Source organism: Cavia porcellus, unplaced genomic scaffold, assembly GCF_034190915.1.
Source record: "Cavia porcellus strain 051 isolate PalLab524CR breed Dunkin Hartley unplaced genomic scaffold, mCavPor4.1 scaffold_7, whole genome shotgun sequence".
Taxonomy (NCBI): Eukaryota; Metazoa; Chordata; class Mammalia; order Rodentia; family Caviidae; genus Cavia; species Cavia porcellus.
In genome coordinates, this window is record NW_026947490.1 from 60,559,341 (window position 1) to 60,580,970 (window position 21,630).

A 21,630-nucleotide genomic window follows, 5' to 3' on the forward strand; every position below is an offset into this window, starting at 1 on the left:
ACTAACTTTCATAGGTTGCCTTAAGTTGGCTTTATATGGAAGGTGAAGCCATCAAGAAGGGACAGTAGAACGTTTTGGACATCTTTACTCCCTTCCTATTAACTTTAAATCTTGAGACAAAAGTTTCTATGGATCAGCCTCTCTGCTTAGTCTTTTACTAAACAATTTTATTTTTAAATTAATGGAACATCTTTCAACATGATCCAATGGAGAGATGGCTTGAGTGATAAGAACTAAGTTCCAGTCCCTACCCTGAAATTCAGGGGCCACTCCTGAAACTTTGATGAAACAAGGAGTCTCGGTCATAGACTGTCACTGTCATAGCCTGGACCTGGAGTGTCCCCCACTGGCCCTCATCTTTAGGCTGGATCTCTGCCTGGGTGGTTTATTGGGGAGGTGGAGCCTACTGAGGGGCTCTCAAGTTGCTGGGGTGCGCCCCCTTCAGGGAGTAGTGAACTCTAGCCCTTTTTTCTTCCTCTCTTTTGCTTCCGGGTCACAGGTCAGCAGTTGTGCCCTGCCCAGCACTCCTACCAGGATGAACCGTTACTCAATGGACCCCAAGCAGTGGCCCAACCACTCTTGCACACAAATCTCCAAACTGTGAGCCTCCATGGAACTTTTTTCTAAGTTGATTAATCTCAGCTACTTACTATTATCAATACAAGGGCAAATAACACAGTCGCCTTCCCTGACACCCCACTCTGTGTCGAAGGGAATGAGACAAAGAACTGACACTTTCCGGACACTGGGTGCATAAGTTAACCAAAACTGGATAACTGTGGTTCGAATCACTTTTTCCTCACACTCTGCCATTGAATCCTGAAGAGCCCTGGGCAGGTCATCAAATCTCTAGGAGTCTAAATTGCTCACCTGTAAAGCAGACTAATGACAATTAACTTGCAGAATCAGAGGGAATGTTAAATAATATACGTAGTTGACCTCTGTAGAGGCTTGGTGTATCCTCTCTAAGGCAGGCTGGGATATGGAAAGAAAGAAAGCAACAAGGAGAAAATTACACGGAGCAGAGTCTGCCTTCTAAAACGTACACCTCCCTGTTCAAAACAGCCTGGCCATCTAGGTAGTCCAGGAACTTGAGCTATCACTGCATTCTCAAGTGTGTGTGGCGGGGTATCAGTCCTAGATGACTAACGCTTAGACTAGGACCACATCATACTCTGAAAAGTACTATTCGGAATGACAGTAGGTCTTGCCCCAGTACCACTGCCAGAAATCAATCAATTAAAGCTACAGTCAGTAACAAAGTTAAAGAAAGCAATTTATATATACCATAGTATGCTTTTTTTTTAAACACTAAATCCGTTAAGTGTTTCCACTGATGTTTCCGACTGATTTAATGATCTGCAGTTGGACTGGCGCTATTAGAGTACAGGGCTGACTTCTCTTAAAAAGCCACTTAATTGGTACGGTGGAAACACCAGGGAGCAGCTTCCAGCTCTGCCAAGACTGACGTGCAGTGGCTCTGGCTTACAGTGTCACAAAATCATAATCCTTAAATTTTCTTTTTAATTCTTTGGAAAGAAGAAATAAAGCCATAATTTCACTTGAGACCATGGGACCTAATGTGCTAATTTTAAGAGCTTAAGAAATCCTCCTGATTAATTAGTAATTATTCAATGGTTATGCTACTCAATGGGTAGTTTGCTAATCAGAGCTGCAGAAATGAAAGTTGGCAAATACTTATTTTTTAAGGCTTCCCCACCCCCAGTAATTAGCATAGAATCTTTTTATCACCAACTAGGCATAGAGGGGATGTCCCTGACCTCAAAACCACCAGCCGAGTTTCTTGGAAAAGTGGGAAGCAAAAACTATTGAAGAAAAATGGCTTTCCTGACAGCTTTGCTTCTACCTTTAGTGACATCGGTAGTTAAAAAACAAAATGTAACAACAAAAATCAAGATTAAGCTGAATCTTAGTATGGGCGCTGAATCCAGACTCAAGTCAAAATGTGGTTTTCTGCTCAGTAGGCCCTTCAGGTTTACTTAAAGTGCAAACCACAAAGCTAGCCACAACCAAGAACACGGAACTTTTAGACATGGGCTTAATGTACTTAGGATGCGGGAATAAAATGCATGAGAAAACTAGATCAGGCCAGAGAGAGTTTTCTTCTTCTTTAATGCCTCATGTTTATTGAAAGCAGCACACTGTTGGCTGTAAATCACCTTCAGGTCTCATGTGTTCATGCCACAGCATTTGTTCCTTTCATTTTGTCATTATTTGAAACTCTATGATGTCAGAAGGTAGATGTATCAGCGGTAGACTTCTGGGCCACTAGAAATCTAGTTACTTTCCTGGCAAGTATTCCATATATGCCTCAAATCATATCTATCCTAAATCAATTCATAATGCAGTGAATAATTTATATAATGAGAAAAATCTCTGTGGACAGGTAATACTTCAAACGTCAACCTGGGCCCTTTTCAGTCCGATCACATGCAAAGTGCTGCAAAACAAACTTCAGAGGGTTGTTGACTATTGTCTAAACACTCATTTTTGTGATTATTTTCTTTTCACTGATTTGTCTTCCAGATTGAGTAATTAATTGGTGTAGAGCAATCCTTCAACCATTTCTGTATTAAACACAAGATCACGAAGGAAGAAAAGATTTTAATGACCTAGGTGGCCTCGTGATTTATAGGGACCTTAAGGAGTAATTGTGTGTTTAGACGAAAGGCAAGCAGTGGTCATAAACATTATTGGTAGCCTAAAGAGCAGGGCACCATCGCAGCTAAGTTTAACCATATGACTGCATAAACCGTTGCCTCGTTGAAATGGGAGCTCTGACTGCCACATGGATTCAACTCAGGCATGAGAATGCAGGACCCCCATCTTTCCCTCCCTGTGCTCCTCAGTCTCCAAATAACATTATGGTAAGCTTAACAGAAATGAGAGGGAAATATGATTAAATCTCAGAAATAAAATGTTTTGTTAAGTGAACGTTTCCAAGTGCACTTTTCCTCCAAGTCCAACATAAACTGGAAAAAAGGTACGAAAGTTCCCCATCATTCCAAAACCTCAGCTTGCAAGACAAGGCACATGGGGAAGGGAGAGAGAATGCCATGTCTCACATTCTTTACTCACACCTAAAGGGGATTCTTTTTCTATAAGCAAGTTCATAAATGACATAATTTTGACTGTACTGAAGCAGTCTAATTTCTTTTAACTTTTTTTAATGTGGAGGGTTAATGTAGATTGCACTTTGAATATGAATAAATGTTTATTAATAGACTTGGTAGTACAGATAAAGTCACAGGAATAGACAGGAGTAAGCTGGTTTACTAGTATGAAATATTTCACAGGAAAAAATTTAGTTTTTTCCAAAATAATTAAGGAAGTGCTACTATAAATTTCCTTCTATGAAGAGCTACAATGTATATCAGCATACAGGCTTTATTCAACTTGGTTTAAACCAATCCCATGTAGGCCTTTTTGTTATATAATATATATGGAATTAGTGTCCACCAAAATCACTTATAGTGAGTCATTTGTAGGAAAATTGATGTTCTTTGATATCATAAAGCTAAGTAGAATAAATCAGACAAGGTTAAATACTACCAAGTTTCCCTGAGATGAGAAACCCAAAATATAAATAATTTAAAGAGCAAAATAAAAAGGTAGATAACAGGAAACAGAGAAGTAGATTTTGTGGAAATGAAGAGACAGGAGACTAAGGAAGGTAAAGGAAATTAAAAATGATGAAGATTTAATATGTCTATGCACCAATTCCCCACGATGACTGTAATCATCATGCATCACAACCGTATCCTAATAAAAAAGACCAAAAAGAAAACTTACTTATTTTGCCTTAGCACAGACGAGAAGCAATAAAGAGAAATTCAGAGAGAGTCGATTTTGCAAATGATGACATAAATTTGAGAAGACGGAGATAAATTTGGTAACCAAATTCCTTCTCCTATTCTGCCTTAAATGTCAGGAATTTAATTTGACTCAGTGCTTTGGAAAACTGTTTTAGCAACTGTTTCTGGCTAAACAAGTGCAGTGCTGCTAACTGTAACTGCTTGTACTGGGGGAAAGGGGCTCAGTGTAGGTGCCCTTTCCATGGTTTTCTCTAATTTGTCAGTGACGGCAGGAATTAAGAATGCCTTGGTTTTACTAGTTACTTAGAATTAAAGCAATCAGCATAAATACAGTTAAAAAAACAGAGATAGACCAGTATTCCATTCTTTTAGATGAAAAAATTGAAGCCCAGGAGTTAATACAAAAATCAGAACTTTCCACATAATCAGATGAGAGACCAGCCTTTGCAGTTCACTCTTAGGAGACAATGAAAAGAGTCTTTAAGGTCATTAGGATCCACTTCTAATTTGGGATGGCTACCAAGGGATCACTCAAGCTTTCTCGAAATCCTGTAGGAAGCTTGGCACGGTGCACCCATAAGTTCAGCATTCTGGGTAGCAGAGGCAAGAAGAATGCAAGTTTGAGCCCAGCCTGTGCCACTTAGCTGCTTACTGACATCCTGTGTCAAAATAAAAAATAAATTTGGAATGGGAGGCAGCTTAGTGCAGAGGTCTTTACTTCTTGGTACTGAAAAAATGGTGCATGTATATTTCCAAGCCTCTGTAAGCCATGTTGGGAATCTGCCATGAGGGGTGGGTGTATGGTTAGAACTTCATTCTCCTTTTTTAACCGCTTGTATGTCTTCCCTCTCCCTCCCTTTCTACACCATCAGCCTCTGCCACGCTTGCTGCTTGGGGACCAGGTAATCTAGAGCTAGAGGTTTGCTGTGGGAATAAATTCTCCCATCACTCACTCTTTGGAGAGAGGTTCAGTGCAGAAGAAAGGGCTTGTTTCAGGTTGGCCACAGGTGGGACCAAAGGACAAGGGACAAAGAAACGCCTGGCTGACAATCAAACACAAACATTTCCCACATCTATTTTCGCAATTGATTTTCTGATGCCAAAGTAAGAATTTAACTTATTCTGCTGATTTTTCTTCTACAAACTAAGCATGCCAGCCAAGAACTCCAAACTCTGGACACAGAATATTCCTATTTTTGTAACTGTTTAATTTGTACGTTGAATTTTCTTTCATTCCCTTCTTCATGCTACTGTGCAATTTCATGCCAAGTCTCACAGTCCCCTTAAAATTTTTTTCTCTGTGTAATATAGTAAGATTATTGCTGAACTGTAAAAATGTCATTGGTTCAGAATACTTTTCTTAATGACTCATATTGCAATAATCCTCCTTCTCAGACATAGGCAAAATACCCACTTTCACTAATTAAACACATGCATAATCATCATAATTTTTTTAACCTTAAAATAGGCTTTTGTAAATTTAGAAGACATATGGCCTCTGTATCAATTACTTACTAAAGAACTTGCTGCAATTATTCACTGACGAATATATCCTCAGCAACACAGGTTAACAGTTCAAATACTACCGATTTGGCAGTCATTAAAAATAATAACCTCAATTAGATGTTTTTCTAATTTTTCTTCTTTAGAATCCAATGCCTTCAAAAATTCTTTCTCCTTAATGGCTGACAGACATGTTAAACACAGGCTGTGCAAATGTTGGAACAGTAATAACATTGATCTCTTCAATGGAAATTTTCTGGACAAATGGAAGAAGGCTATTAGCAAATCTTTGATTTTTACTCCTGTGATTAAGGAGGGAAGTATTCTTAAACACGTGTGATTATATATGTAATACATATAATTTTCAGTGGAAAAAGTGGTAATGGCTTATATTTATGTAGCACTGTTTCCTGAAAAGCTGAGAGAGCTCTATGCTGGTGTCCTGATTTTACAGGCTTGAAGAATGAGCTGGGAGTAAGTATCCTGTTACTGGTGGCAGTGTATTTACAGCAGCTGTATCCACATTACTACTAGGATGGCGAGGCCACTCTGTTAAACCACTGATTTCTCAGGTAGTTCTTTACTGAAATGGCTGGTGGATGGACTCCATTAACTTCCAAATTCTCCGCCCAGGCACACAAATGCCTAGAGTGGAACAAATGACCTAGGGATGGTGTAGACAGTGCCGCTCCCTCTTCCCTGCGCTGGACCAGGGATTCAGAAGAGCATCAACAAGATGGATGCTGTGGAGAAGGTAGAAGATACAGAATTTGGGCCCGTTGAAGATAATGTGACTCATTCCTAGAGCAACATGTTTGCTACAGTATTCTGGGGCTGCTTTGCTCGTCCTCAGCGCTGGAAGAGTCTCAGTGTGGGATGTACGCTCAAACTTTCCCAGGCTCTAAACAACTGAGTACATTTTCTTTTTACTCTGGCCCAAACTTTAAAGAATGGAACTGAAGCCAATTGTGGTGGTACATACTGGAATACCAGTCACTTGGGGGCTGAGGTAGGAGGATCACAAGTTTAAGCCCACACTCGGACAACTTAGAGAGACCTTGTTTCAAAATAAAATTTAAAAACTGAGGATGTAGTTCAGCGGCAGGATGCTTGCATAGTAAGCAAGTCCTTGGGTTCAGTACCACACAGACACATAGACAGGCCGACAGAAAGACATACAATAGAAAGAATTTAAGTTTGGTTGACATAAACTTTGATGGTCTCAAAACAAAAATATATATATATAGATCCCAGTAGATACACTGACAGAGTTAAAATAACATTAGAAAGAGTGATGGTTGATTTGGAGATCAATGTATGTCTAAGTACTGTATAAGCTGAAGGATTTAATTTAATGTTGGGGCTGAAGATCAAATGCAACCTCACTACCACTGAGCTCCCCAACCTAAGAATTTCATTCATAAAGTGCAAAAAGAAAGAGCTAATCTGGGGCTAGTCATGTGAGTCTCTGTCCCAAATCTTTGCCCAGTTACCATGCTTGGGATGGTTATCAATTCTCCCAAAAGACAGAGACAGTTGTTCTGATGTGTCTTGCCTAAGATAAACAGCATAGAATTTTCCTAACATTCTTTTGTCTTGTTTGTGCTTGCTCCAGTTTCATTCTTTCAAGACTCACTTCAGCGTTCATTTGCTCTGTGAAGCTTTTACTAAGTCCTTTGTAAATATTCTTCCACACGAACTTGGGAAACCCTTAGACAGTGCGAGCCAAGTAACTGCGGTCATGTAATGCACAACAACATACACCACTTTGACCCTTAAAATAGTGTCACCCATCAGTGTCACAGTCATCTTGGTTTGGGCAAATCTAGCCTGTGATGTTCACACAAAGACCAAATAGCCTAACAATATGTCTCTCAGAACATATCCTGTCCTTAAGGGGCACAAAGACTGTCAAATGTTGCACTGGAATTAGTTTTTAAGTATACTCATCCCTTGTTTATTTCCCTGATAAAATTTATACTTGTGGATAAGTATATGTCTCTGTATTTGCCTTGAACCTGTCAGAGAATTGGAAGCAATATTGTTTCCCTAGAATGCTTTATGTTTATTGAAAAAACAAATCTACAAGAAAATCTAGAACAAACATGGTGTAACGCAGGTAGTCAAACTTTTATGTTCATATTTTGAAGATATCTAAACAGAGTCTTGGAAATTGTTTAGGAAGTAGTTCTGGAAAGGAATCCTTTATACCTCCTACAGATCACATGAATCACTTCTGGGAAAACTAAAGATGTATTGTGTGTACTGCTTTTGTTCCAATTACACGAAACCTTGTTAAAACAGCCATCATGACAACAACATCTCATCAGAAAAGTGAGCTAAATACTTAGGGGCATGGTCTGACCTAGACGTTCTGGGATTTAGGTAGCAAATGCCTATTAGTGATAATAAGTATTACGTCTATAAATCCCTGGGTGCTTGTGTCAATCCTATCTATTTCTGTTTCCACACGTGGAATGATAGCTCTAATGAGGTCCATTTCTTCAAAATTTCTGCTTAGAAAACACAATGTTTAGATTTCAGCCAACCCCTGCTAGTGTTGTAGACAAGAGTGACAGGTACACATAATTGTATTAAAGATCTGCAATTCATGCTTTTTCACAGAAATCTGTGCTTAGCTCAATCCAACTTACATTAATGTATGTTAGAAACACTACAAATGGTAAGTTTTGCCTAATTAAGCTCTTAATTATTTTCTCCTTGCATTTTCACTTTCCTCTATTCCTTCCAATTAGACCATAAGCATAAAATGCTTTCCTTTGCTCTCTGTCACTATCTTCTGAGTGTCCTATATACAATTCGTCCTTTTTAGTGCATGAAAATAAAAATCCATCATCACTCGGACTTAAGGCCAGCATCTATTGAGGGCAACTCTTCAGGCTGACTCCTTTTGTTCCAATTTGAATTTCAAATTTTTGTCCACAAATGCTTTTTACTGCCCTGTACAATCCAAAGCTTTAGGAGAATAGTGCACCCTACTCTAAGAATCTTTGCTTCTTAAATGTGTAACTTGTAGGGTTTATGCTTTTATTTCTTCTTTACTATCTACCTTTCAAGCTAGAAGTCCAGGGATTACTTTGCAAACCAACCTATAAAGGATAAATCTATAGTACATATATTTGTGTGTGCCTTAGCAGACAAGTGTGCCTGATAAGTGCAAAAGATTACAATCTTATCTGTCTAGGGAATTCAGTTTACAAAATAAAAAGATTTCAAAATTGTGCTAGTTTGCACAAAATGTTGCCATTTGAAGTTTATTTTGTATGCCTCATTACTAGGAGTTTTATCCATCCCTGCCTCCAATGCATAAGGGGATGAGGGAGACCAATCCTGGTTAATCTAAACTACAGGTCTGACAAATGATTAATTCCAGTCGTCAGATGATTAGCTCAAGTAGTGGGGTCACAACCCTGCCAGTCAGTAACTTGTACCTAAAGTCCTTAGGAAAGGTAAGGAAACTGAAACACACCATTTTAAAAGCCAAACTCAGTGTAACTGTGACAAGCCCCTGTATTCTGTACCCCACTTCTCAAAGGAGTCTGATTTCCAGTTTTTGTTAAATTAGTTTCCTATCAGTGCATACTTGTTTAAAAACATGTCATAAGTCTCTGTGGCTTGTTCATGCTTCAGTTACCTCTGATTATTACATCAAGATTCACAAATGCGATATCAGAGTCACTCTTATTTACTGGAAAATGCTATTGAAACAAACTGAAATTCAATTTCAGAGCAGACTGCAATAGCCCGTCAAAACATCCAAGGAGAGAGGAAGTTGGACTTGAGGTGTGCCGAGCCATTGTTAAATGCAAGACAGTGTCTCACCTAATAATTTAAACATGGTCTTGTGGCCTGACATTTTTAATGCTTTCTTGATCTCTTTCTTCTGGCTCTGTGTGTTCTTTGCCACCTTAGGGGGCATGCATAGCGGCTTATGGATTAAAAACCAACCCTTATTCTGCCAAATAGCACACTTAGGAGAAGGAAAAAATGACTGGGTACTTTTATAAATAGTCACGCTGTAGGTGTCTGCAGAGAGCAACCTTTATTCGGGGCTTTTAAGAGCTGCCTGTATTTCAGATACAAACCAATCCATAAAACTACCAAATTCAGGTTTTCAGCTATTATCTGGGCAGTAAGTTTCAGGCACCTTGGTATGCTGATTTGACATTTTTGTCAACACAAAGTAGGAGCCCAGGCTTAATTAATATAGTAATTTGGTGCTAATGATTAATTTGACTTGCACAATCCCCGTGTTATGTAGCCTGACTCACTGCATTTGGATTACACTAGAGGGTTAAGAATTTTTTGCTTGGGGCAACTCTGACTCTGAAGACTAGAAACAAACACATATTTCTGTCATCATTTTTTGCTTCAGGGCAAGAAAAATAGAAAGCCACTGTAATTTGGAGACAAGACTCTTCCAGACAACTATGCACAACAGCAACCACAGTGCAATACTAGATGTATTTGTGTTGTGGAAACTTAGACTCCACCAAGAAATTAGGCGCACAGACAGTGGCTACAAACAGGAGTCTCGCAAATAAAAAATACACATAAACTCGACAAAACAGTAAATTCACTTATAGTAAACATGTAAAACACAGATTACAAAAAAGATAATTAAATGAGGGAAAATCTAGAAGAATCATGCATATTGTATACGTACACACACATACATATTGTTACATAGACTCCTCAGTTATATTATCTCACTTGAATCAGTTAAGGATGACAAATCTCATTACTGATTTCCTTCCCACATAGTTTTTCTTAAAGAACAGAGTTCTACAATGCCAAATTTTTGCCTGTGGGTTTGCTTATCTTTTTGGTGTATTTAGATGAAAACTGTTTTTAAAATCTTTGCTCAAAAAAGTATACACTTTCAAGAATTCTGATGGAATTGGTTCGTATTTACTTCAAAACTCAGGTAGAGGAAAGTATATTTTCTACATCTAAACTACTGTGCTGACTTTGACATTGAAAATGAATGGTAATAATTATGGTATTATAGGACTTGAAAGGTACCTGGGAGTTCATCTGTAAAACCTAATCTAGTTCAGGCAGATCTGTGTCTGTCCTGTTTTTTTTTTTCCTTTTCTCTCTCTCTCTCTCTCTCTCTCTCTCTCTCTCTCTCTCTCTCTCTCTCTTTTTTTTTTTTGCATTTTTAAGAATTTTACTGGTACATTTTAGATATACATAATGATAACATTCATCACCAGGAATTTGTACTTGTACATGATGTATCTTGCATCTTTCCCCCCATTTCCCTCTCTTCTCTCTAACCCCTCCTCCTGTCCTGTTTTTAAAACCTGTCAAAGAAAGAAATTCCACAGCCTCCCTACTAACTCATTCCTGTGTTGCATAAACCCTACATTTGACAAGACTTAGAAGACAGTTTCAATCTATCTTGTTTCAGTTTAAGACTCCTTCCTGTTGCCTTTAATTTATTTCAATGTACATATCGACATATACTAAACTAACAGAATCTGTTTTTGCCCTAGAAAATAGCATTTCTATTCTTGATTTCCTTTAAATGAGGCAACAAAAATGTTTATAAGATATTAGCCTCCACACAATAATACAGCAGGGACTTTTTCCAGGCTCTTCCTTCCCGGGAATATTTTTGGCCCCATAAACTTTAATGTTAACATCTTTGAGGGCAGGGGAAACAGAAACAGGGTGCTTCCTTAGGACCAGACAGCCTGTGTGCACACTATATCTTTAGAGTGTAGATGGTGATTTTCTTTTCATGAATATGATTTATCCCAATAGACTAGAAAAAGAAAATAGTCATGAACCAGAATCATGCAGAAGTATTTGGAAGGCATTTTCTTGAAAACCTAAGTGTCACAAATAAGGAAACAGATTTCCTGATGCGTTATGTGAAGCTTCAAAGACTAATACCTTTTAACAAAGTCAGTGCTAGGCTCTGGATTCCCCGTGCCGAATCCCAAGTTTTCATCACAACACTATCCCACAACATTCAGCATAGGGAGAAAACAAAACAAAGCAGAACAAAACCATGTTCATTATGCCTGAAGGAATAGCGCCTGCTATCTAACAAAACCCAGGTACACTCTGATAACACACAACAGTCCCTTCAAATGCAGCTTACTTTCACAGTAAAGATGCGGTGCTCCCACATAGAAAGACAAGTTCTCCATGCTCTTGGTCACGTGTGGAAACTGAAAGAGTTGATTTGGGGGCTGAGGGTGTAGCTTAGTGGTAGAATGTTTACCAGCATTCAGGACTACAGATAATTATATTCTGTACATTTTGAAAAACTGGGGAAAGATTTATTAAAAAGAAATGATAGATGTTTGAAGAGACAGATGTTTAACGTAGTCTAAACTTTTTTTATATTCATATTTGTATTTTCATGCATATCTCAAAACATGCCAAGGCTCTCAATTAATATGTCCAAACTTCACGGTTTAAGGTATCGGTTAAACAATAAATTCAAACAAATAGAATAAGGGAGTGGCACTATTGTTACACGATGGCCTTCTAACTTGTGAATGCATGGATTTTATTCTTGCATACTCAGTGTGCATCCTTTTGTTTCTCAAAATCATAGCATGAATGATGCTTTTTATCTAGAATTTACTCTGGGACAACCCAAAGAAGCCAGTAATAGCAAGGTATATTCTTTTTTTTTACTTTACCACCAAACAATACTTTGTTGAGCAAGTTCATTTAAACACAACCTGTGGGCTTTGTAATCTCGAATTAAAAATCACTGTTTCCCTCACCATCAGATCTGTACATGTGTGCAGTTTTATTCAGTGAAAGGTCCTTGTATCTCCAGAGCCTCAGTGAGTGCTGAGCTGGGAAAGCTCTTAGGATGTGAGAATGGCACTTGGCTTCCTACTAATGTGTGTCTTTCCCCTTCACAGAGCGGGCGTCTTTACAGTAATGCTTCAGCCAAACCTGAGTCCAATCCCCATGCTGAGAGGCACAAAGGGGCCATTAGAGATCTGAACATTTAATGATGAAGAAAAGGAACAATGCTATTTCCGTGAAATCCTGAAGGGCTCCCTGTGCATAAATGAAGCGAGAGAACTCATCTCCATTCTGTACCTGAGAAGTCACGACTGCACTAAATGAGTGCCATTTCCTCAGGGCCATTGCTGCCAATATTCTGCACTGCCAGGTCGGGTGCTCAGCTATAGCAGACAGCTGTGACAGAGGGACCTTGGCCTGGAAGGTGGAGAGCAGGGTTCTAAACCGACTCTGTCACTGCCCTGACAAACAGTGGGACACCTACAAACCTCCCTCAGTCTTTATTGCCCAATCTGCAGCCTGAGGAGATTTCTCAGAGGATCTCTGAGGGCTTTTCCATGAACAACACATCAGGACGCACTAATAGCAGTGTTGAGTCCTGGTTCTCTCACAATCCAGATCTCCTGAGGTACCTTGATACCTTCTACAGGATGTGAACTTTGGGCAGTGAATCTTAAGCTGATCATTCAATTAAATAAGCTTAAATTTTATTTAAATAAGCTTAAAAGCAATTAAATAAGCTTAAATTTTCATTTGGGTCATCCCCTACAAAGAGCAATGTCACCACACTGCTGATCTTCTAGATAAGTACCGTGTCAGAAATACTGCCATGTCTTTTTGTGTAGCTACACATGTATTTGTGCTTATGATTCAATGATTCAAAGGTCACAGGAAGGGGTGGCTCCTTTGAAGGATGGATTTCCAGTGGCTCAAACAGGAACAGCTATGGGAGGGATGAATCATCACCGAGGAACACAGAAGCAACAGAAAACAGAACCCAAAGAATTGGCCCCCATCATATGTGCCAAGTTCAAGAGTTCCACTATTGGAGAAACCGACACACAGTGGCACATTAGTAGCAACTGAAGATATCACTACGCAGTGAAGGGCTTTGCATTATAAGATCTGTTTTCCCCCAATGTTTTAGGTTGGAGATCTACCAAAAACTGGTTGCTCCATTGGTAGCTAAAATAAATTAAACAGTTAGAGACAGCAAAGACAATGATCATGGCTAAAAGGGTCATTCATTCTGCTAAAACTCAAAGGAATTCAGTTAGTAATAAGTCAAGTTACTCAACAGGAATTTTGTTGCTACCAAATTCCTTTTGTGACACCAAATTAATGTTGTGATCTGGTGATTTGGGATTGGTAACTGTGTTGGGATTGCTGTGTATATTTGCTTTGCTTTATTTGTTTTATGGGAATACTAAGATAAGGTATGAGTGGATTTTTATGTGCATATAATAAGTAAGATTATAATAAAAATGATTTTCAACACTGAATGTCCTTGGGAATGCTTCTCTTTAAAAGGGATCATAAAATCTTTAAATCTGAGCAGCACTTTTTTTCTCTTCCCATGAATCCTTGGGCCTTTCAGAGAGATGCAGGAACCAGTAGCCAGACAGGAAAGTCTGTTTGAAGCCGGCAGCCTCCTGGTCCACTGATCTCACTAACAAGTTCGATTGTTCTGGAACTCCACGATCTCCTTTTCTTTGAGCTACTTTAAGTGGATTTATGAAAAAGGGCTCTTTTCATCTCAAGCCTGCTTCTTACACCCAACCCAGCCCAAAGCCATCTGGAATGCTCAGAATCAACTTGCTCTTTTATGAAGAAAAGGACAGGAGTTCTGGATACAGCAAGTAATTGGGAGGGTCGATGGGGAGCAATAGCTGACCTGGTGGAGGCATGAAGGCCCCTTCTGATCTCACAGTTGAAGAGGGAGGCGTGGATGATTGACAGCTGTGTGCTGCAGGGCTCTGCACCTACGCGGTTCAGACAGGAGTCAGTGAGACTCTTGGAAGGTCTTGGGCCACCAAGCCCAGACAGGCTTAGTGTTTCAGTCTTAATAATCCAATTTAAACAAAGAAAAACATTTTTCATTCTGCACTTCAAATACTCTACAAATTGATTATAAATCACAAATTGGAAGCCAACACAAGCTGTAATACAAACCAAACACTAGACACAGATCCCTCTTACTGATGCCATGTAATTGATGGCAAATGTGTTAAGGCCACAGGCCACACACCCGATTAGAAGCAACGCCCTGTGGAGGGGTAAAAGTTTCCTTTGCTGTCATTTGTTATAAATTCCTGTTTCTTTAGATATAGATAGAATATATGGATCCTGAAACATTTCTGGAGAGCCTGGAAGTTTTACTCCCTACCTTACGTGTTAAGGATCAAGAACACTTGTTATGAAGAGCTTACATTTCCTTCAAAGCCTTGGGGAAACTCAAAGAGAGCAGGATTTACAGTACTTCCCTTCTTTGTTGATTTGGTGGGGTCCTGCAATTGGATGAACTACGTCCTCAGATCCTAGGAAATCAGACTTTTGGATGCTGGTTTAAGAAAAAAAAATTCTTGGAATTATATTATCCTCTGAAAATGAGTGCAATATTTTCTGCTGATAATGTGTTCGTTGACTTCAGCTCACAGCTGGAATTCAGTTCTCCTGTTAATCTTGCCCACACTGCCAGGCAGGAATATATACTAGTATAGAGCCAAGCAGGTTTCCAAGAGCATGGCATCCCCTGGGACTATTTCTCCAGCTGGTGAAAGGGGAACTACAAGAGAGCATTATATTTCTCAGCGCTGGTCCCAGGAGCAAGGTGTGAAAGTCACAGTAAACTTACTTCTACCCTAGGCGACCCGGCACCCCTGAGGGGTAATCAGAGATGCAGGGAGGACCTGTGTGGTCCCTGCCTGGGGCCCACAGCTCAGGATGGATGTGAAGGACAGGCCATGTACACATTTGGCTCTCACCTCCATGCAACCTCGCCCCATTTGTCACAGCTACTCTTGCCCTGAGAAATGCCTCGTGAATTTCCAGCCTTGACACTGAAGGCCCCATTTAATGTCCTAACTGTATGTAACACCCGAATTCCCAAGGCCTCCCAATTCTTTTCACGTCCTCCCTGGAAAGCACCACAATAATGCCTGTTATGTAGGCCAGGACTCTGTAATCCCTCTTGGCCGGCTGGCCATCGCACTGACGGTGGGGTGGTGGGGCAGTGTTGGCAGTGGAAGGCCCTGCTCTCTCACCACGTCAAGTGCTATATTCTCAGGCAGATCTTTTCATCTTATGATTCTTTGTTTTGTCCCCTGCAGAATGAAGTTAACCATACCTTAGAGTGAGAGTGTGAGGATTAAAGATTATATTTACACACAGATCAGCACACGCACTGTCAACACCGCAACAACTGTAGCTGTTAAATTATTCCAGGTCTAGCTGGAATGGTGCCAGAATGTAAATTCCATGTTCTTCTCACAAATCAAAGCACTCCCTGTCACCAACCCCTACTCCTACTGCTACCACCCCCTACTTGTTGCAAAATTCGTTGTACTCCTAGGTACTTCTGCTGCATAACCACATTTTGTACTTCATTACCACCACCATCTATGTGTTATTTTTAGCTCCATTTTGTAATGGAAAGCAATGAGGCTGTTTGAGGTCACAATGTGCCAGGTCTTAGAGTAAGTGACTGACCCTGGGTCTGGTCTGTTTGATTTAAAAGTTGTGCTCTGAGAACCATGCTGTATTCTTACAGGAGGAGGAGCCACACCTACACCATCCACTTCACTCCCTCAGAACCACCAGCTCCCACAGGCAGGATCCCATCAGCCCTGCAGATAGGTTCAAACACTGACTGCTGACATTGCTTGTGATCTGTGTACCAGTATTGCCTCCAATTCCTGCTGAACCACACCACCTCAGGACAGCAGTTCAGGATATCTGGGGGTCCAAGTCTAGATATTTTTAAAAAATTTCCATTGGGCTGGACTCTGAGGGGTGTGCATTATAAGAATCATGAGTAGATCCCAGCCATCTTGAACCTAGAGAATCTTATGAGAATTACTGGGTCACTCTGCTTTTCCCATCTGAACTCTGATTTATTAAGTCCTCTTTATTTCTCTTAAAGACAAGGAATTGCTATAATCTGCATCTGGAATGTGCCACCTAACAATGACACTGCCATCAGTGTGGAATCGCAGTCTCTTCCTTTCTCTCCGTCTTGTAAACCAGCCATGGAATGAGCAGCTTTGATTCACCAGGAATTTCTTGCTGTGATGTGTTGCCTTACCTAAGCTCCAAAGCAACAGGCCAACAAACCATGGACAGAAATCGTGCAACCATGAGCCAAAGTAAACCTTTCATTTTTATAAGTTGATTCTCTAAGGTATTTGTTACAGTAACAGAAAGCTGACCAACACATGCATCCAACAGGTGGCTGCTGTAGACATCTTCAAAGTACATGCCACAGCCTGACTTTCTTACTAACTACATTTCTTTCCCCGGGGCTGCTGCTTATTCTCTTCTCCAAATGAGTTAAGCAAAGTCCTCAAGCAAGAGACTACATAGAAAAGAACACCAAGGTTCTACCACCTGAATAAAAAAGAGACTTCATTTGAGTTAGGCATACAATATTCAGGGTATCTCAGAGGCACTAAATTGAGAAGCTTTAAAAGTCTTTTTGTTTAGCTCCTCCGTCCTAAAATTACACTCAGGATTTTCCCTTTAGCCTAACTCTAAAGTTTGGGAGATAAGCAGAATGAGGCTGACCTTTGGAGTGGGATTTTCATAAAATAAATAAACTGGATGACAGAGTATAAAAGTTACAAACCTCTTTAAAATGCCATCTGTAAGCAACCTGTAAACAGTCCATAAATATCACCTGCTGGGTGGAAGTCAAGGGGGCTGATGTGGAATTCTGTACTAACACATTTTCTGCAGCACTGAACCATCTGGTAATGACAATTTATTCTCTAGTTGGCATAGGCCTACAATTATAAAGCATGTTACTACTGACTTCTCTCTAGAAACAGATGGATCAGGGCTCATCCATGAGGATGGAAGTAGAGCGGGGTGGGCACGTGGCTCAGCTATGCACTCGCAACACTGACAGTGTCAACAGGGGCACTCAGAAATTAAGGGATGGGGCTAAGGTATAGCTCAGTGGTAGCACTTGGCATGAAGGATGCTTTGGGTTCAATCCTCATCATGTAAAATAAAATAAAAAAGTAAAATAAGAGTGTTTTGTGGAAATCCTCATTTTACAAGTGAAATTTGAACAGTAATCAACACCACCACCACCAAGAAAAAAGAAAGAAAGAAAGAAGAAGAAGAAGAAGGAGGAGGAGGAGGAGGAGGAGGAGGAGGAGGAGAAGAAGAAGAACAAGAAGAAGAAGAAGAAGAAGAAGAAGAAGAAGAAGAAGAAGAAGAAGAAGAAGAAGAAGAAGAAGAAGAAAAATAGCTTTAAAGTCAGGAAAATTGTTGTTTTCATAGTAAGGCCTAAATTTTGATCCATTTTCAAAAACGATTCAGAAATATGAGTGTGATTTTGGGGGACTGAGTGTAGAAAGTGCATAGCAAACGGAAACTTTTAATCTTTATGCTTTTTTCTTATTTTCAATCTTCCAATCATTAATTTTAGGAAGTTAATTATACAAAAGATAATAAGGTTTCCCCAGCTTTTATTTCCTATATAGAAAGAAAAAAATTAGAGAGAGGGAAGGAGAAAGGAAAGATAGGAAAAGAATATGAAATGAATAAATTTTGGATTGGTTTTTCCTTCCAATAGATAGCAAAAAGTGTCTCTGCAGAAAAAACTATTTCATATTTCCCCAAAGTGGAGAAAAGTGTGACACAGGAAGCACAATCAGAAGAAAAAACGGACTAATGAATTTTACTACAGCAAACATGCACAAAAACTAGACATGTTTTAATATCATTATCCTCTCCCCACCCTACATAAACCTTCCAATTATACTTTTAATCAAGAGTTCCTTCTAATGTGCTTACTTCCTGTCCTTCTGGGCTCCTATGATATGCAGTTTCCATCCTGGGCTCATCCTGTTTGGCCTCTTTGCTTAAAGCTCAGAGCCTGGCCCACAGCCTGCAAGGGCTTTTAAAAGCCCAGAAGTCTGTAAACAGGAAAGATTTCCTCTGAAGCTGTGGCCCCTCCTTGATCAAAAGATGGCCGTAGGGTAAGGACTTCCCCGAGTTGCCAGCCTTGAGCACCTGCTAAGTCAGACACCCCTTCGAAGGTCCTGTCACCAGGTATCCATGGTGCAAGGCATCTTGCCAGGAGTTCAAAGGCCACACAGATGCTGAAAGAGTACGCTGTGGCTGGGAGGTAGGGTCTGGAGAAACACAGATCGCCTCACACCAGTTTGGATTTCAAGAGGGGACACAAGACAGGTGCTCTGGTCAACTTGGGGACCTCAAAGTCTGGAAATCAGAATAACAATGCTCAACAAAAGAGTGGTCTATTCTTGTGGATAATAGATAGTAAGTGGCTTATTTTTAAGAAAAAGGAGCGTATAAAATCATTTATTAGTTGGAGACATCATTCCACATAGAAGTACTGGTTATGTTTCTTTGCAGGGTCAACTTTGCTGCATTAGAATGACAGCTCTTGTTTTCAAGTTTGGGTACATCTTAGTCTATGACAGCTAATCTTCCCCATGTGATTCATTAGAAACTATCAAATGCAGGCAAAATATGTCCTTCTATAGTCACATATTTTGCATTCCTTTTGAGTTGGTCACCCTTGTCTTGGAACCTGACCATGTAAGGCTTAATCAAGGAAGACACCAAAGCCTATCTTTTATCACCTTGCCAAACTGGAAAAAGAGACCTAAGTATGTAAGAAACAGATTTTTGAAGGACTTTTTCTGAGTAGGTCTTGTCTAGACAACTCATCCTTTTTTTTTCTAATTGCCTGACAAGAAAAAAGGGGCTTTTAATTCTTTTTTTCCCCCTTGTAGTGCTGGATACTGAACCCAGGGTTTTGTACCTACTAGGCAAGTGCCCTACCACTGAGCAAAATCCCCAGTTTTACCATAAAAGTTTATTGTGGATAGCAATCAGTGGGAATTCAAAGGCTGTCTTCTTCCATTTGCTATCTCATTATTTGGATAAACCCTCTCTCTAAAATAATGATACATATCTAAATCCCCAAGGATTATGATGCAGTTCTTAGTCCCTCCATATCATACCCTATAGGTACTCACCGATCCAGTGACAATTTCAAGTTTAACTCTACCTGAGTTCACTTTCGGTTGACAATGGTCAGGATTTTATTTTGTTATAGCAGAGAAAGGAAAGGCTGTGGTCAGTTCTCACAATCTGGATGGACATTCACCTCCACTGTCTAAGTCAGACGTTGGTGATCCATGAGAAGAAAGTGGAGGTTACCTGTGCTTGGTCTGTACACCAAACTGGGTACAGACTTAGAAAACACTGTATTTACACTGACTTCAGTTATCCTAGTTACCATGTTAGGTTGGAAAATATTTCTTTCTAAGTCCTGACACCCCTACTAACTGTAGTCCCTTCAAGAATAATAAATAAGGAATTATTTACCTTTCTCTACCCATCAGCACTGGGCTAGTGACATGAGACATATCCTCAAAATGTTTTCCAGAATAACATTAGATAACCGCGTAATGATAAAAAAGAAAAAAAAATGAAGATTCTAACTTTTCCAAATCTTTGTAATCTGTTTTCCCTTCAAGATATAAACAAGGATTCAATGGAATCACATGAGAAAGCCAGGATTTCCTGTGCGGTACTTAACTGTTCTTTGGAAATAACTAAATGTAATTTGATTAACATGCAAACAAAGGCCAACTAGTTAAAAATAACTGAAACATATTATAGTGATTAGTTTCAGAGTGAATCCAAGACATGCTCTCATCAACATTCTTTCTAATTTGGGTCTCAAGCGCCTCTTCTCTCACTGACTTACTTTTTTTTACCTGAATGAAGCCCCTGCCCCTAGAAATACTGTGTCCCCACTGCAGCAAATGCACAAAGGCAAGAAGTCAGGGGAAGAATACAACCAGATGGAAACCTGGGAAACAGCTGACCTTCCGTGGGTGCTCAGGAGGCCTTCACTGCCCTGCTCTGCAAAACCCTTCCTATTTCATTCATTTCTCATGGTTACCTCACTGTCTCCCTGCACGTCAGCACCCGGGGCACTGCCACCTAAGGGCACAACGATTGTCCCTTAACAGCCATCCAAAGGACATTACACAACTCAGATTTAGTCTTCACATGAACTATATGTTTCATTATGTTCCTTAGAGAGCTAAATGAAAATGACTCTAGCAAAACCAGTGGCAGTGGGGTTGCCACTCAATAATCCACTTATTTTTATTTATGTGTGGATCCACTTCCGCCTAGGTTTGAGTGTTAATAGCCAAGCATAGCTTCCATCTCAGACTGCTCTCCTCTCAGAGACTCCATCACCAGAGCAGAAACAGAGTAGAAATCCACATGCCTTGAGTGTAAGCAACCAAATCCAAAAAGCAAAAGCATCTATATAACCAGATTGATTTCAAGCAAGGTAGACAGTCAAAGGCATTCTCTGTAACTAAATCATCTGTGACGGAACAGTGCATGGGATGTTGGTGTGCTCTGGCAGGCTGCTCGAGCACGCCAAGTGACTTACAGTGGGCTGCCTGCAGCACACAAGGAAAGCCGGGTGGGTCTTGGGAGGGTGATCCTCCAGGAGCTCAGTTCTGAAGATTTCCTACCATGTATTTAGGTGGGTACCAACGACTGCATGTGTACAAACATAGGCAGTCTGCTAACACCACTAAAAAAATTCTGTCCCTCTCAAGTTAGAAGAGCAAATTTTGGACTGGGATATTCCAGGGAAATAATACTCTGTGAAAGTTGGCAGGTTTATCACAGCATGTGAGAACTGAAATTTCTACCCACTTGTCTCTGTTCCACCCCTAAGAACGACAGAGTGAGGCAGAGCCTCCCTGGAGGATCAGCTTCACAAGGGGTATGTGTAGCCCAAAGCACCAGATTGTGACTGTCTCCCAGTGGAACAGACAATGGCAGGAAAGCTGCAGGGCTGAAGAGAACCTGAGGTCAGGAAAGAGTGGGATCATCACCCTGGAAATCTACAAAACTCAGTTCTCATTAAGGCGCCATCAGTGGGCAAGCCACTCGCCGCCCAAACTCCAGTGTCTTCACCCACCAAATAGGTCAGAGAGCAAATCTGGGATTCTCTTCTCTGCCGGCTGCCAAACAGCATATGCGTGTTTATAAATTCTACGCATTTTTAAAGAAAATCATAAAACGCCTGAAAGCTCAGGATGAGGGAAACACAAATTTGAGATGTTGTAGTAAAAATCTGTTTCTAACCAAAAATTTAGTTCCAGCTGCCTGTGTTTATGGATGTGGTGTGTTTGTGTGTGTGTGTGTGTGTGTGCACGTGCGCATGCCCATATATTATCTAAGATCCAGC

General features: G+C 40.2%; 1 protein-coding gene across 7 annotated transcripts in view; it reads right to left on the bottom strand.

Moving 5' to 3' along the window:
• Positions 1 to 21,630, bottom strand: part of Nrp1 (neuropilin 1) — a 136,806-nt gene that overhangs the window by 90,800 nt on the left and 24,376 nt on the right. The window lies entirely within an intron of this gene.